Source organism: Coloeus monedula (assembly GCF_965178545.1).
Source record: "Coloeus monedula genome assembly, chromosome: W".
NCBI lineage: Eukaryota > Metazoa > Chordata > Aves > Passeriformes > Corvidae > Coloeus > Coloeus monedula.
In genome coordinates, this window is record NC_138821.1 from 2,060,479 (window position 1) to 2,077,097 (window position 16,619).

Consider the following 16,619-nt stretch of genomic DNA (forward strand, 5'->3'; position numbering starts at 1 on the left):
TTTCTCCCATATGCATGTTGCTAGGGGACAAATAGCTGTACTTAAGAAAGCCAAAAAGGGGGGTGGGGCGGGCCTGGCTACTCCTTTGTCTACACCTGGGTGTGGGGTCAGTGCGCTCTGAGCGTCCGGAGAGAGGAGCTGCAGAGAAAGGAGCTGCTGCTTCTTTCTTTTCGGCCGTTCTTTCTTCCTGCTGGAAACAACGCCGGGACCCCAAAAGCCGCTTTCCCTGCCCTGCTGGAGGCCGGGCTGTGGCTGCCCTGCCCCGCTGCTGCTTCGAGCTTTCGCTACGCTGTAGCCCTGCTTGCCCTGCCTGCCTGGGCCTCCGTGGGGTTTTCCCATCTGGATACATCTCGTCTGCCACCCGGGATTTGTGTTTGTCCCTGCCGCTCCAGCCTGCCGTTCTAGCCTGCCGTTCCAGCCTGCTGTTCCTGAGAGTCCGGGATCGGCTGCCCAGGGGTTTGTGAAGCCTTTGTTCCATCCCTTCCCGGGATCCCAGGGCACTGGTGCCACGTGCTTCCCGAGCTCGCTCCGGAGCGCCCCCTGCAGCCGCGGGGGAACCATCGCACCTGCCCTGCTCACCGGGAGCCGCCAGCGCCCCTGTCGGCTGCAAGCGGAACTGCACCCGAGGGGAAATAGCCTGACAGCCAAGAAGGCTGGGACTGGGTTTGTGTTTGCTGTTACTGCCATAGTTGTTGTTGTTTTGTTTGACTGGTTATATACATATATATATATATATATATATATAGTAAAGAACTGTTATTCCTATTTCCCACATCTTTGCCTAAAGGCCCTTGATTTCAAAATATAATAACTCGGAGGGAAAAGGGGTTATATCTGCCACTTCAAGGGGGGCTTCTGCCTTCCTTAGCAGACACCTGTCTTTCAAAACCGAGACAACTTGTTATACACATATATAATAGTAAAGAACTGTTATTCCTATTCCCCACAACTTTGCCTAAAAGCCCCTTGATTTCAAAATTATAATAACTCGGAGGGAAGGGGAGTCGCATCTGCCATTCCAAGGGGGGCTCCTGCCTTCCTTAGCAGACAGCTGTCTTTCAAACCAAGACAGATCTTGGTGCCCAATATGGGGCCTGAGGGCATTAAGAGAGAGAGGTGAAAAAGGAATAACAGTTCCTGGATAACTTAATTTTGTGTGCTGGATATAGGAACCTTGTTAGGCAGCACTATGTGGTCTAGTTTACCCTGCATCGGGTGGCAGGTGGTCGTGGCTATATTCTTCCCCTTTGCAGCTCCTTACCTAAACATGGGTCCTCTGACTAAGGCTACCATTTCTGTTATCCAGTTTGCACTATGGGTCGAGAAGGTGAGGAATTCATAGGCTTTTAACTTCCTCCAGAATGTGGGTATATGGATAAAGGGCTATCACACACTAAGTGCATGTTTTTGGGGTTATGTTAAAAATGGTACCTTCTGTGAGGAAATGACACCAGGGGAAGTTTTCTCCCAACCCCTCAACCAGTTCGTTGGGCCCACCCCACCAATTTTTGAAGGGTTTAGATTCCCTCTGAGTACTAACCAACTGGTGCAGGTAGGCCTACTCTATTTAGCACTCAGGGATAAATTGAGATTGTCTTGGATAACTACCCAGACACCGGCCTCAGAGACTAGAGACCCTACCCCAGAGCCTGACACAGCCCCAGACACTAGAGATCCTGCCCCACAGCCTGATACCGCCCAGCAGCCCACCTCAGAAATGGACTACCCGAACTGGGTGGGGGTACTGGTGAAGGGGATGCAGGAGATGCGCCAGGAGATATGCCAGGAGATGAGCCAGGTGTGCCAGGGGATATGCCAAGTGCTAAGGGAATACACCTCCTTGGCTAGTGAAAAACCCTCTCCCTGCCCCAAAGAGGGTGAGTCCGATGGTGCAGCAGTGGAACCCACGGATGTTACAACCGTCCAGGTTTCAGCCGAACCACAAGGACAACCACAGCCAGCAGCAGTCGCCCCTGTGCAAAGGAGGAAGTATAAGACCAAATCAGTATGACCAGTTAATGATGATGAGGAATCGGGGCCCTCACAACCAGCAGGAGAGCCAGAGCTGGAAATCATCGCTGAGTCCCTGTCGTACGACAGTCTCCGTAGTATGCGAAAAGACATTGTGCAAAGGGGGCGTGAGCCTTATACAACCTGGCTGCTTCAGGTTTGGGACCTTATGGGCACAGGTGTGCAACTGGATAGTGGTGAGGCAAGGTATCTGGGATCATTGACCCAGGACCCAGGTGTGGACCGGATATTTGTGAGGGAGCCAGGGCCCCTTTCTCTCTGGGAGCAGCTCTTAATGAGTCTGTGAGAAGGGTTCATTCACAAAGAGAGAATGCAGGAGTACCATCATAGAATGCAGTGGAAGACACTCGAGGAAGGGATTCAGCAGCTAAGAGAGGTGGCAGTATTAGAGGTACTCTTTGGGAAGGATGGACAGCATGATAATGACCCCGATAAGGTCAGGTGCACAGGACAGATGATGTGGAACCTGGCAAAGCTAGGGCCACCGCAATCCGCCACCTTCATTGCAACGATTGATGCTGACAATACCCGAGAAACAGTGGGCTCTGTTGCCAACAGGCTCAGGAATTATGACCGTATGGTCAATGGTCCGCTGAAAGCTCATATCTCTGCTGTGGTCCAGGACCTCAAAGAGGAGATGAAGGAAATGAGGAAGGAAATGAGGGCGGAGATGAGGGAGGAGATGTGGGAGGAGATGAGGAAGATCAGTGTGGCACCAGTGCGAGTCACAGGCCCCCAAGTCAGAGCCCGTCATCCCCCTGCTAGAGAGAGGGTACACCCCACGAGCTGAGCTGTGTTTTTTTCTGTGCAAGCATGGGGAAGACATGAGAAGGTGGGATGGGAAACCCACCTCTGTCCTGGCAGCGCGGGTGCGTGAACTCAAGGAGGGAGGCACTAACTGAGGGGGTTCCTCTAAGGTGAAGGTAGCCTCAGCCTCCCGTGACCGAGCTGCCAGGTATTACAGAAGGGAGGATGATATGTCGGATCCCCTTGAAGGTACCTCGAGCATGTACGCCCAGGGAAAGAATGATAACCAGGGCTAGAGGGGCCCTGCCTCTAGCCAGGAAGAGGCACGGGAGAACCGAGTTTTCTGGACGGTGTGGATTCAATGGCCTGGCACATCAGAGCCACAGAAATATGATGCGTTGGTTGATACTGGGGCACAGTGTACTTTAATGCCATCGGGGCATGTTGGGGCAGAACCTGTCTCCATCGCTGGGGTGACAGGGGGATCACAGCAGTTGACCCTGTTGGAAGCTGAGGTGAGCCTGACTGGGAAGGAGTGGCAAAAGCATCCGATTGTGACTGGCTCAGAGGCCCCGTGTATTCTGGGCATAGACGTCCTCCAGAATGGCTATTACAAAGACCTGAAAGGACTCAAGTGGGCGTTTGGGATTGCTGCTGTGGAGGCAGAGGGCATTAGGCAATTGAACACCCTGCCTGGACTATCAGAAAATCCGTCTAGTGGCGTATTATGTGTTTGGCATATGGTCAGTTTCAGGACCATCAGGAACCCCCATAGGTGTATCCCTCTGCCTTTGCCTTCGCCCACTGGAGTGCAGCCAGTGGCGAGGTAAGCCATCTTCTCGGCAGCAGGAATATTCTTCCGGGTTCCTATGGCTGGACCGAATAGCATACCATCTCTTATATACGTTCCACCTAGAGAGCTTTATTGTGTCTGATCCGCAAGGTACTTTGATTGTTTTCCGGCACTCAACTGTTAGAATTTCTGCTTGCGTGTCTAATTTTCCCCTTATTCCGTACTTATATATGGCGTACTACTCGGGGGAATCTAGTTCCAATTTCCCTATGTTAGTAGCAAGAGTTAAGTATTGGCTAGTCAGGTCTTGCTCCTCCTCTAAACACTTTGTACACAGGCCCCTGGGCCTATCCCCTCTGTGACAATGAACATCCCAAATTTCGTTACAATATTCACACTTGAAAGAGACAAAGGGATAACATTTACAGCCAGTTATATTACAACTTATCGTATCCCTCCCGGTCATTTGTTGGGTCGGTGCAATTTTATTTTTAAGTCTCCTGGTGAAGAAGTGATCCTCCACTCAGGTGCTCTTTCCTGGACTTCAATTTTTTTTTTTCATTTGAGAAGCGTGCGTCCAGCCTTTCTCTGCCGTTCGAATTGCTGCGTTTGTAGTGAGGAGGACAAGAAATGGACCCTCCCAGTGAGGAGTGAGAGGGGTTTCCTTCCATGTTTTTATAAGAACTTTGTCTCCCGGCTGTACCTTGTGGATAGCAAATCCCAGGGGGGAGTGTTGTGTCACCAGCCCACGTTTTCTTAACTCCTGTAAGTTTCTATTAATTGCTATCAGATAAGGTTGGATTTGTCCGTCCTCTATCCCAGGATGCCCTACTGGCGTTCCGTGTTCATAAGGCATCCCATACAGCATCTCGAAGGGTGACAGCCCTGTCTTAGAGTGAGGCATAGTTCGGATGTTCAGGAGGGGTAAGGGGAGACACTTTACCCAGGACATTTTTGTTTCCAGCATTAATTTTGATAATTGTGCCTTTAGTGTTTGGTTCATTCTCTCGACCTGGCCCAAGGTTGGAGGGTGCCAAGGGGTATGATATTCCCATCGAATCACCAGTGCCTCGGCCAATTGCTTAATAATTTTAGAGGTAAAATGTTTCCCTTGATCCGAATCTATGTAGTCTATTATACCATATCGGGGTATAATTTCTTCCATTAATATCTTTGAGACCGTCTGGGCTGTTGCCCTTGAGGTAGGGAAAGCCTCCACCCAGTGGGTTAGTTTATCAACGAATACTAACAAATTTTTATATCTTCCAACCTTAGGTAGCTCAGTAAAATCTACTTGGATCCTTTCGAAGGGTCGATGAGTGGCAGGGCGACTTCCCAGCACTGCCTGCCGGGAGTTAGCCCGGTTTATTCTCTGGCATATCATGCACCCCTGTACCTCCTGCTTTGCTAATTCATAAATACCCTTACATCCGAAAAATTTCAAAAATTGTTCTGCTAGAGCCCGTGCCCCCCAGTGAGTTTGCTGATGTAGTCTCCTTAGGATTTTCCTACAGTAGCTCCCATCAGGTAACCTCCACTTACCTTCTTCTAACTTTGCCCTTATTTTTAAATAGTCTTCGATCTCCTTTTTGGGAGGTTGTGGGGGGTATTCTCTGGGTTTTCCTTGCTTGACCTCCGGGGTACTCACCTTTAATAATGCTGTGTTTTCTGCCTCTTTATCAGCTAAATTATTTTCTCGGGTCCGGAACTGCATCCCTGTCTGGTGTCCCTTAACATGCATTATTGAGATCACCTCTGGCTCCCTGACAGCTTCCAGGATCTGTTTTATTATTTCTTCATGGATTAATCCTCTCTCTCTGGTGTTAATTAACCTTCTTTCTTCCCAAATTTTCCCAAAAGTGTGTACTACACCAAATGCATACTTAGAGTCCATAAAAATAGTTCCTTTTTCCCCTTTCAATCCCTTTAGAGCTTTCAATACAATTCACACGCTTGAGCCGACCAACTAGCACTTAGAGGTCCCAACTCCACCACTTTTCCTGTCTTTCCATCTAACCGCATGTCCTGACTTCCTTTTGCTTTCCACTACCCTCACTGAACTATCCACAAACCATTTCTCTCCTTCTTCCAGCTCTTCTTGCTCCAGATCTGGTCTTATCTTTGTTTGTAATTCCACTATCTCAGCACAATCATGAGTTGGTGTCTCTGAGGCCTCCCCCATACAGAAACTGTGCAGGGTTCTGTGCTGTAGTTGTCCTGACACTGTGAGGAGTATAAACAATTAAAGGTGCCCCAAAAGTCATTTTTTTTTCGCTTCTTCTACCATCAGTGCCACTGCTACTATTGCCTGCAAGCATGTGAGCCATCCTTTGCTCACGGGATCCAACAGCTTTGACACATATCCTATTGGTTTCTTAGCTCCTGCCCAATCCTGTGTTAAGACTCCGTGGGCAGTGTGGTTGCTAAGATCCACAAATAATTGAAACTGTTTCTTCACATCTGGGAGACTCAAGACAGGGGCCGTCATTAGTGCCTCCTTCAATTCTTTAAATCCTTCCTCGTCTTGCTCTGTCCACTTTATCCTGTCAGTGGTTAATTTCTCATATAGAAATTTCACCTTTTCACTACAGCTCTCAATCCATTGCCTGCAGTACCCCAGGAGTCCTAGTAACTGCCTGATTTCCCTTTTTGTACCAGGAGGGGGCAGTGCCACAATGCCTGCTACCCTTTCAGGATCTAATTTCTTTTTCCCTTTCGTTAGCCAATGTCCCAGGTATTTTACCTCGGGTTCAGTGAACTGGAGTTTTGATTTGGAGACTTTTAACCCCTTATCTCCTAAGAAATTTAACAACCTTATAGTGGCTTCTCTCACATCCCTTTCCGTTGGTCCAGCCACCAGCAAGCCATTCACGCACTGAGGCAGCCTGGCTCCCCGAACAAAACCAGCTGAGCAATTGCTCAAGAGCCCGACCAAACAAGCTCAGTGAGTCCACAAACCCCTGAGGCAAGGAGGCCCACCCGAGCTGCCGCCCCCAGCGGGTTCCTGGATCCCCCCACCGAAAAGTGAAACAATCTCAACTCTCCTCTGCCAGAGGACAAGTCCAAAAGGCACCTCTCAAGTCCACCACACTACACCAGGTATCTGAGGGGGAGATGCCACCCAGCAAAGTGCACAGATTAGGGACCGTGGGGAACAGCGCCCCAGCTCTCGCATTCACTGCTCTCAGATCCTGCACCAATCCACAGCTGCTGTCCGATCCCTGCACCGCCAGAACAGGAGTGCCACGCCTGGACACACAAAGCTCCAGACTCCCCCCCCCCCCCCCCCCCCCATTATTTCGTCTATTACTGGCTTTAGTCCCTTTCTCCCTTCTATAGGAAGAGGATATTGTTTAACCCTTAATCAGATCTTCTGGCCTTTTAATCTCGATACGAATGGGTGTCATTTCTATTCTGCCTGCCTCCCCTTTGGTATACCCGACTTTCAGATTCACCTTGTTTTTGTCCTCTATGGTTAGTTTGTATAAGCTCACCACAAGCTGTGACTCCTGAACAATCAAGCTTACCTCCAAAGCCACCATCAAATCTCTTCCTAACAAATTGTAGTCCACCAATCAACAAAACATTCCCCAGGCATGTCCTGGTTTCAGATTCGAGCTCTACATTTTTAATAATCGGGACCTTAAAGGATTCCCCTTTTGCCCCGACCACTGTCGGGGTATCTTTGCTTTTTGTACATCCGCTCGGCAGTCGCTGAATGGTGGTTTGTTCAGCTCCCACGTCTACAAAAAAATTAGTTCCTGCTTCAGGGGTCCGACTTTTAATTTTATCAAGGGCTTTCTGGACCCCAAATTGAGAAGCCTCTGGCACCCCTAATCCTCCTGAAAGATTTTCTTATCTTTCATCCTTCTCCTACAATCCCTCTTAAAGTGCCCTCCCCTCCCGCAGTAAAAACATTCTGGGAGGTTTCTCCGGATATCCTGGTTCCATTGCGGGGGAGGGGCCTGATTCCTCTGAGGCTCGGGACCTCACACTGGGCTTACTGTGAGTTCTTGCTTCTGTACTTCCCTAACTGCTGCTACTAACACCTTTGCTTGTGCCTTTTGTTTTTTCCTCATCTCTCCTCATGTACGTCCGCTGAGCTTCTCGGAGCAACTCCTGCAAATTCTTCTCCTGCCAGTTATCAATTTTCTCAAGTTTTCTCCAGATGTCCTCCCATGATTTTGCAACGAATTGTGTTTTTAATAGAACCTCCCCAACTGGTGAATTAGGGTCGGTCCCTGAGTACATCTGTAAATTTTGCCTCAATCTTTCTAGCCATTCCGTGGGTGTTTCATCCTTTCCCTGGCATTCTTCAAACACCTTACTCAGATTCTGCCCTCTAGGTACTGCCTCCCGTATCCCTTGTATTACTGTTTCTCAGATCTATCATGTTTAGTCTACCATCCCCTGTCTGAGCGTCCCACCCTGGATCTTGGCCATTTCTGACTGCCTGGTGTTCCCTGTGGATTCCTGCGTTCCCATTCACGTATCCCTGCTTGTTTAATCATTTCCCGCTCCTCGCTGTTGAATAGGGATCTTAGTATCATACAGATATCATCATATGAGTTCCCCAAAAATTCATCCAGCCGGTCCGCCACCCCTAGGGGATCGTCCATTAATTTTCCCATCTCTTTCTTAAAAGCTCTCACGTCTGCCGTGTTAATGGGCACATTTACGAACCCTATAACTCCCGGTGCAGTTGGCACCTCTCTCAAAAGAAGTAGCTTATGCTTGTTTTCCTCCCCCTCCCCGTAATCTCCGCTGGCTTTCTTTGCTTGAAAACGTGTCCTGCTGGATGGGGGGGAGTAGACTCCCGGGGTGGGAAGGGAGTGATTTTCGTTTCCCCCAGGCGGTGGTGGGGGCAGGGTTTGAAGTCGGGGATAAATTTGTGGTACCGGGACCTATCCTGGTATCGCTGCTGTGCCATCCATTTGGGGCGCTTGTGCCTGCACAGGTGGGTGCGGAGGAACCAGATACGGGGGCGGAAGGCTGTCTAAGGGTCCCATGTCCCGTTTGGGGTGGCAGACCCCTGTTGTGTTTTCATCGGGAGTAGCTTGGTTTGAGCAGACCCCCCACATCTTAGCGTAATCTTCCTCCTCTTTCCCCTGTGTAGTTTTAGTGTTTACATAGTGGCTTAAAGCCTGGCACGTCCACTTTTCGAAAGTGCCAAAAATGGGCCAAATTACCTGTTCCCTGATTTCTTTGCCCCCGCATATCTCCATGAAAAAATAAACCATTTTTTTCTTGGATTTGTTTCTCCTTTCGGGACAGTTCCCCCAATGCTCTAACATCCACCCCAGGGGACTATCTCTAGGGATTTCAGGTATCCCTTGTTCCTTCCTACCCCCTGATTTTTCTTGGGGTTTTCTCTGGATTTTACTCTTTTTCTGTCCCATTTCAAAAAAAATTTGCTTCGTTAGTGTATCTTACCTGGACTTTGCGCTGAGTCCTCTAAGTTCCTAAATTTGGTACCGTTTCAAATCTGTATTTAATTTGTTACCGGTCTATTAGCCCTCGCAGAGGACCGCTCTGGGGGTTTTCCTCCGGTAACTGCTCTCAGTGCTCTAACTTTTTCCTGGACTAACTATGTCCGAGACTAGTGGGCTTACCAATCCTTGAACTCGAAAAAGGACGTACCTAATGCAACTGGGGGCTTGTAACCACAAGCCCCGGCCTGCCCTTGGGCAGAGGGGACACAGCGTTAGCCTCCACAACATCCTCGCTGGATGGCTCAGATGGGTGTGTGCGCTGGCTCCTCCTCAGAGGAAACACGTCGGGCAGCCGTTGGATTAGGCTCACGGTAGCCCGGAGGCAAAGAAGGCGGCAGGGGCTTCTGGTGTGGGTTCCAACAGGTTTATTTGCAGGAGGGTCCAGGGACCAGAAAAGCCTCGAGAAGAAGCAGGCTCGCCCCTTTATGGGGGGGTGGAGTAAGGCAGGGAAAGAGAAAACAACCAATGGGGTACAAGCAGAGGGGAGGATACAATTTTTCAGAACAAATGGGGAAAACAGGGAGGCAGGAGTCATAACAGGGAACCAATTAATAACTAAAAAAGGGAGAACTTTCTGGAACAGAAGGAGGTAATTTAGGATTGGGAGCCACCCAGGGGGAGGTAACCTAGATCTCAGTGATCTCTTCTGGTGACTGACATTTGATGGTTTCAGCCCGAGAGCAGGCTGACCCACCCCAACATCTCCCCCTTCTTTATTACATTGAAATGAGGGGAAAGGCTTAAGGGATTTCAAAACCAAACACTTAAAAATGGGAAGGGCTAATAAAATTAACAACTCCATAAAGAAACCCCATACAATGTCCTTGATAATGGAAGGAATCCAGCCACTGGAGCTCCCGGTGTACAGGAGGAGCTGCAGCAGCAGGTGGGACAGCAGCATGTAGGATGTCATCACGCAGTCATGGGAGATAACTTTAGGGACAGTGTAACATAAATAAAATTAATACAAATAAAATTAACTTAAATAACAATGGCTCCCTTGGACTCCCCCTCTTTCAAAACAAAGGGCCACTTAGGGGAGGGAAACACATTAGAGAAGGTGGGAAAGGGAATGTTTGTATTTGCAGCCTGGGAGGAGAATTTCTTGTTTATTCAGGAGGTCTTGTTTCTCCTCCTTTTCCAGGCAGTTGCTACTGCATTTTCAGGCTGCTTTGGTTTTGATGTCTTTGTTAAAAAGGGTTTGATCCACTTTCCAGGGATCCATTTATGTCCTTCTGGGGTTGAGACATATCCATACCCCCTTCCCCATGTGATTAAGGGGTATGGGCCGCATATTTGCAGCGTCTGGGTCTTTTACCAAGACATCGGGTCTTTCAGTTAGCTTAGCCTTGGTTGAATTTTTAAAGTGCCTTAAAATAGGGGGGTTCGGTTCTTCATGGGAGCAGTTTAAAGTGAAGAGTGCTTTGGCTAGTCTTTGTACTAGTTTGAAAACAAACCAGTGGGAGGCACCAAGTCAGAATAACAATTTAATGGGGAAGTTTAAAGAAAAGGAAAGAAAAAAAACTAAAAGAAAACACTGGTTCAAACTGACAGAGTCAAGATACAACCTGAGTCCCTGTTAGGCAGGGTGGTGGTAGCAGTCTGCTAGAATGGTGGCTGCAGTCCTCTGAAGCGGTGATCCTGTAGAAAAGAGGGTCTGCTCTTCCTCAGAAGGTCCAGTGGTGGCTGTGTAGCTCCTGTCCTCTGGAAATCCAGTGGAAAGGCCTCCTCTCTGGTGTTCAGCCTCAGCTTATATCCACGCTGGGATGCTTGGTTCCTCCCTCTGGGTGGAGCATCTCACAATGGGGTAATGAGTCATGAGGCCAGGTGTTGATTGGGCTCATTAACAGATGATAGTCCAGAGGGAGTTATCTATGAGTCATGCGGCAGGACAATGATGGACCATTAACAGCAAGATAGTCTGGGGGGAGGAGGCAAGGAAACACTGCCCCACCTGATTTCAACGGCTGATGGGGATGGTAATAGAATACACTGCAACCCAGGACAGTCTTAAAACAGGGGCATTAGTCTCATTGACTCCTTTCTGCTGTTCAAGCAGTCTTTTTAACGTTTGGTGTTTGCGCTCAACGATTGACTGGCCTGTAGGAGAATGGGGGATGCTGGTGACATGTTCCACACCCCATTCATCAAAGAATCTTTTAAATTCTGCAGATGTATATGCTGGGCCATTGTCTGTTTTTATCTTTCTCAGTGTCCCCAGCACAGCAAAGGCTTGAACCAGGTGGTTGGTGACATCTTTTGCCCTTTCCCCATGATGGGCTGAGGCGAAGGTCTCACCAGAAAAGGTGTCTACTGACACGTGCACATATTTCTGGGGACCAAATTGGGGGAAATGGGTAACATCCATCTGCCATACCTCACAACTGCCTAGGACTCGAGGATTAACCCCTTGGCCTAATGATGGTAACTCGTATTTCTGGCAGCTAGGGCATGTTGCCACAATGGCTTTCGCCTGGTCTCTAGTGAGGTGGAACATTCGAATGAGAGCTGGAGCATTTTGATGGAACATTGCATGGCTCAACTGGGCTTGCTGGAATCCGTTAGGCAGATTCGCTAACTCGATGGGCATAGCTAGGGCATCTGCTGTCCTGTTCCCTTCAGCAATAAATCCTGGCAGGTCAGTGTGTGACCTCACATGCATTACGTAAAAGGGTTGCTTTCGGTGGGAGACAATTTGGATTAGCTTCAAAAGCAAGTTATAGATTTTTGGATTTGCCACCTCTCTGAGCGATGCTCTTTCTGCTCTGGGCACCACTCCGGCTACATATGCGGAATCTGTTACCAAATTAAAAGGTTCGTTGAACCGCTCAAATGCTCTGACCACTGCGGCAAGCTCTGCAACCTGCGGTGATCCTTCGACCACCTGCACATCAGACTCCCACTTCTGAGTGCAAGGATCCCTCCAAGTGATGACAGACTTGTTGGATGCTCCAGAACCATCCGTAAAGATCGTCAGGGCATTGAGGGGTTTGCGACTCTGAATTTCTTTTGGAATTAATTTAAAGGCCGAATTGAACAATTTGTGTTTCGGGTTGTGAGCCGATATTTGTACCGAATAACTATCAAAGGCAAATTGGAGATGATTGTTGTTTTGAAGGAGATGGTCCAGTGCATTGGTTGTTAGTGGCAGGTAAACACATGTGAAATCACACCCCGCAAGGGTACGGAGGCGAGACCTAGCCTTTATCACCAACTGAGCCATGAGCTCCTGTGGCGTGGTAATACTTTTGGACGGCTGGTGCGAGAGGAAAACCCACTCAATAATCAGAAGGGGATCCCTCTGCACCTTGTCCCACTGGAAAACCAGCCCATGGAGGTATGGCATTTCCCCCAACACTATAAACTGAAAGGGCAGACCTGGGGCATAACGATGGGCTTGGCAAGATGACAGTGCCTCTTGGACCTTGATGAGGGAGTTTCTTGCCTCTTCTGTCAACTGCCTCGGGGATTTGAGATGCTCGTTCCCACAAAGCAGGTTGAACAGAGGGGCAAGGTCCTCAGTCGTCAGTCCCAGAGGCTCCCTCACCCAGTTGATGGACTCGCAGAGTTGATGGAGTTCCTGCAGAGTCTTGGGGTTATCGTTGATTTTCAACGGTTGGGGCACCGCTGTCTGCTCCTCAATTTTGAGTCCTAGATATTTAAAAGGTGAGGTCTTCTGGACCTTTTCAGGATGGATTTCGATTCCATCTGCCTCTAAAGCCCTGATTACCTCCTCCAGAGTCTAGTCCAGGTACTGCTGCATGGGCGCACACACCAAAACATCGTCCATGTAATGTAGGATCACAGCTCTAGCTGCTCTTTTCCGGACAGGGGACAGAATGAGAGCGACATACCACTGGCAGATGGTGGGCGAGTTTTTCATGCCTTGCAGCAGAACTTGTCAGTGGTAGCGCTGCATGGGAGCCTTTCGGTTGAGGGAAGGCACCGAGAAGGCAAACCGGGGTGCATCGTCTGGATGTAGGAGGATATGGAAGAAGTAGTCCTTGATGTCTATGACTGCTAGCTTCGCTGCCTAGGGAGCAGAGAGGGTGATGGCATTCCGGGCTGCAGGGGTCCCATGTCCTCAATGACCTCATTAATTTTCCGCAGGTCGTGACGGAGTCTCCACTTGTCTGTCCCTGGCTTCTGGATCACAAAGACCGGGGAGTTCCAAGTGCTGTTGGAAGGCTCAATGTTCCCCTTCCCCAGCTGCTCCTCCACGAGTGCAGTGAGCGCTCTCAATTGGTGTGTTTTTAAAGGCCACTGATCCACCCAGATCCTTTTATCGGCCAATTCAATTTCTGGGTGGGGCGCTCCGTAGTGGCCCCTACTAAAAATCGTGGGGTTGAGATGGGATCTCAACCCGGGCTCCCCACTGGGACATGAGATCCCTGCCCCACAATGTAAACCAAGAGTCAATAACAAATGGATGGACTGTTGCAATCCTCCCCTCTGGACCCTCAATCTGGACAAGAGTCCTGCTTCTTTGGGCAGCCACGGATCCTCCCACCCCCGTAGCAATACCTTCCACCGGCTGCATCCCCCAATGTGACAGTCAGTTGCTGGAGGCGATGACCGTCACTTCTGCCCCCGTGTCCATCATCCCTGCTAGGCTGATGTCCGAGCCCTGGCATGAAATCTTGCAGCTTAGCATAGGCTTATCCTCCCCTACCACCTCAGCCCAGAAGACAGATGGGTTGTAGTTTTCTGGTGAGCTTCTGGGCATGAGGATGGCCTGGGTGAGAACCTGGCCAGCTGCAAGAAAGAAAGGTGGATGAATACATTGGATGTTAATTGTAACGAGTCCTTGTGACCCTACTTGGACGATCTCTGGTGTTATTGAGATGTCTGGTGGTGTACGCGTGGTGTCTCCTATTATAAACAAGCAGCAGTCTTTCAGTCCTTCGCAGCTCACAAGGACCCGTCGAGGTGTGGTGGAGTCCATCGTGGTTGCAGTAGTGTTAGTCAGTTTTTCTGGTTGCGGCTTCTTTATTTATGTCACCACGCGGGGCCGCAGATCCACGCTGGGTCCTCAGTTTCCCGGCTGTACCTCCATGGGAGTGGGCGATGCTACTTGCCCTGGGGAAACAGCTCGGGAACTTTGATTAATTGGGGCTGGAGCTCTGCAGTTCCTGGCCACATGTCCTGGCTTACCACATCTGTGACAAGTCCAGGTTCTGTTTGTCATCCTCTTGTCCTGAGGTGCCGTTGCCTCAGTGGCACCCGCAGCTCCTACCACATTCCCCTTTATTTTTAAATTTGGTTGGCCAATTGGAACTAAGGTTTAAATGCAGCCCTGGCATTCTCTGTCCACATGATTGTCCCCTTTTCAGCTGCTTTAAGGACCTCATATAAAGGTCTCACCAGTATACCGTAGTTTGATATCCACAGGCGACACCAACCTACCATTCCCAGGAAGGCCTGCATCTCCCTTACGGTATGGGGCTCTGGAAGTCGACAGATGGCTTCCTTCCATTCTCTGCTGAGTTGGCGATGTCCATGGAAAATTTCCAGGCCCAGGTATACTACTGTTACCCTGGCAACCTGTGCCTTCTTTTTCGAGATCCGATACCCACTTTGGCCCAAAAAGTTCAACAGACTTACAGTGAGATTGATGCAGTCATCTCGTGTGTTGGCTGCTATCAAGATGTCATCAACATACTGGAGAACTGCTCCTCCTGGTTCTTGTTTCCTCCAGTCCTCAAGCTCCTTTGACAGCTGGTTTCCGAATATGGTCGGGCTGTTTTTGAATCCTTGTGGTAGAACTGTCCAGGTGAGCTGGGTCTTCCTCCCTGTTTCAGGATTCTCCCACTCAAAAGCAAAGAGTTCTTGGCTATTCTTATGCACAGGAATGCAGAAAAAGGCATCCTTGAGTTCTAAAACAGTGAACCACTCTAATTCATTTGTTAGTGTTGTCAAAAGTGTGTAAGGATTCGCTACCACTGGATGTATGTCCTCTGTTATCCTGTTGATTTTCCTCAAATCCTGTACTAACTTGTAGCTTTTACCATCAGCTTTCTTTACTGGCAAGATTGGTGTGTTGTACCTGGATTCACACTCTACTAACAACCCAAATTTGAGAAGCTTTTACAAGCTTCTAATTTCAGAGGATATTGTCTTTGTCTTACTGGTGTAGCCCCTGCTTTGAGTGTAATACTCACAGGTTCAGCTTTTTTGGATCTCCCAGGAGAATCACTGGCCCACACGATTTGAATGACAGCAACTTCTTTGGGAATTTTTCCATGGCATTCCTGCACAAGTATAGCAGCTGCTTTGATAATTTTAGATTCTGGGATTATAACTTTCACTGCCCCTTCCTTTGAAAACTTAATTTCTGCTTCCAATTTTTCCAATAAATCTCTGCCCAATAATGGCATTGGGGAATTTGGCATATACAGGAACTGGTGAGTGACCTAGTGTTTTCCCAATTTAAATTTTAAAGGTTGGAAAAAAGGCCTTGTTTCACTTACCCCTGTAGCTCCAATCACATCTACAGTGTCTTGACTCAGTTTACCTTTTAAAGTATTTAACACAGAATACGTTGTTAACAACCACCCATTTCTGGTATTGCTTCAGCTTTTCTATCTGTTCTGGGACATTGGGATTCCAGCCAGGGTTTGCTAGGGGATAGATATCATTAACTGACCCTTGAAGACTCCCAGTTGCAATGTGAGTTTCTATAGCAGATATAGCAGTTTTGTTGACCATTTCTCTCTCTGTTTTATCCAATAATTCATCTAGCATAACATTTTGATCACCTCAATCTGGGTTTTGGGATTCTACGGCCATTTCTACACGCATAGCTACTCTCTCTGGGTTGTCTCTGTACTTCCCAATTGAGTTTTTCCACTGCTGTAATTTTCTGAGAGAAAATGGTGCTTTTACATAAATGACTCCTTGATTTTCCACAGCCTGTCTCAGAGGTGCTTCTAATGCAAGTTCTTCCTCCCCCCCTTTACCTGCTTTGGACTTTGTGTGTTTAGCGACGGGACTGACTGCTCTCATAGCTTCTCGGGCTATCCTGCCCCTCCTTCTACCTCCCTCCCCGTGAGAACCATCTGTATCAAAATCATCCCATTCGCTTTTAATTGAAATTGGTTCATTGGTTTTAAAACTTGTTCCAGACGAATATTGATCAGGAACCATCTCGCTCTTTGCGGCAGTAGAGGGGTAGGGGGGCAGGGGCTGCAAGCAGGTTCTCCCGTCCCTAGCTCTGTAAGAGCCGCCTGGGTCGGGGCCATCCCATCTGCCCTCAGCTTTAACACTGCCTGTGCCGCAGGGTGGGGAGAGCGAGCGGCTCCTCCTGTCTCTGGGTCGGAAACTTGCGGTTCTCTGTATTGGGGAATGCCGCCGCAATTGTCCGTGTCCATTTCTACCTTCACTTCTGTGTTCAGGGTACTCGGGGAAAGGTGGCCAGCCTGCCCCTTCCCCTCCCCCTTCCCTGTCTCTGCCTCTGGATCGGTTAGGGGGCGCCAGCCAATCCACCCCCCCTCCGCCTCCGGGGCGGTCAGAGAGCAGTGGCCAGTCTGCACTTTTTCCGCCTCTGGCAAAATCAG